Below are 1,504 nucleotides of genomic sequence, written 5' to 3'. Positions count from 1 at the left end.
CCTCCCAGGCCGAGGGGAGCCAGGCGGTCGAGTGTCGTAGGAAAGCGCGTGCGCGGCTGTGTCGGTCACACGAGCCAGAGTTAGTTTGGGCAACGGCTTAGATCCGTATGCAGCTCAACCTTTCCGGCCTGTCCTGGCGGCGGCTAGGCGCGTGCGAACGTCACAACGCCCCTGGTTCCAGCGAGGCGACGGCGCCCCGCACCCAACTCTCCGGGCCGAGCAGAGCCCCCGAGCGCAAGAGCACCCGCTCCGCCTGCCCAGGCCGCGGGGCCGACAGGCTGTCTGCCCGGGTAGACCCCGCTCTCCGAGCGGCCGGGCGCCACGTTCAAGAGGTGTACGAAGCCACCTAAAGGGGGCTGCGGTGGCCCCCTGCCCCGAGAGTGCCTCCCAGGCCGAGGGAGCCCGGCGGTCGAGTGTCGTAGGAAAGCGCGCGCGCGGCTGTGTCACACGGGCCAGAGTTAGTTTGGGCAACGGCTTAGATCCGTATGCAGCTCAACCTTTCCGGCCTGTTCTGGCGGCGGCTAGGCGCGCGCGCACGTCACGACGCCCCTGGTTCCAGCGAGGCGACGGCGCCCCGCCACCCCACTCTCCGGGCCGAGCAGAGCGTCCGCTCTCGCTCCTTGGAGCAGAGCCCCCCGAGCGCAAGAGTCCCCGCTCCCGCCTGTCCAGGCCGCGGGGGCCGACAGGCTGTCTGCCCGGGTAGACACCGCTCTCCGAGCGGCCGGGCCGCAACGTTCAAGAGGTGTACGAAGCCACCTTGGGGGGGCTGCGGAGCCCCCCCTCCCCATGAGAGCGCCTCACAGGCTTTGCTGATAACCCCGTCCTAGCTGCCTGCGCGGGCAGGCGGGACCCCCAGGAGGCCGCGCATAGCCCGCGGCAGCCACCGCTGAAGTCCACAGCAGTTGGCAGATAGGAGTCTTGGAGAAAAAAACGACAAAGTGCAAACGCTCCAGGCGCCGACCAGGGGTGCGTACCTGGCTGGCCGGGCCGGCGGGAGCTGCGGCTGCTGGAGTTGCACCGAGTGTCGATGCATGTCGTGAGAACCGGTATGAGGTTGAACCTGGGCCCTCGGGGCCGAGGCGCGGTTCCAGGGAGACGGAAGGAGCGGGCGTGTTTCCCCTGATAGCGCCGACGACGGTAAAATAAGGCCTCGCAAAACGTCAGGACGAACACCTTTTTTGCATATAAGGGAACGAGCGGTGTGCGGTCTCTGACCAAGTGAGTATTTCTCAAACTCGAAGCACCCGCGGCGGCCTCCCCTCTGCCGCCACCCCGCACCCTCCTGGGGCAGAGCCACCGAGAGCAAGAGTCCCCCCCGCACTCCGCCTGCGCAGGCCGCGGGGCCAGCAGGCTGGCCGGCTTGCCCGCCCGGGCGACCCCCCTCCGAGATGCCGGGCCGAGGCCTTCCGCGCCGCCATCCCACGCGAGAGAGTGGGTCGACGTGAGAGCCGACGCGGCCAGGGGACCCTCGCCGCGCCCCTGTCCGGGGCAGGACCTCAAGGGC

The sequence above is a fragment of the Eleutherodactylus coqui genome, unplaced genomic scaffold (assembly GCF_035609145.1).
Source record: "Eleutherodactylus coqui strain aEleCoq1 unplaced genomic scaffold, aEleCoq1.hap1 HAP1_SCAFFOLD_604, whole genome shotgun sequence".
NCBI lineage: Eukaryota > Metazoa > Chordata > Amphibia > Anura > Eleutherodactylidae > Eleutherodactylus > Eleutherodactylus coqui.
The sequence above is the reverse complement of the archived record's forward strand: the minus strand, read 5'-3'. Positions refer to the sequence as shown.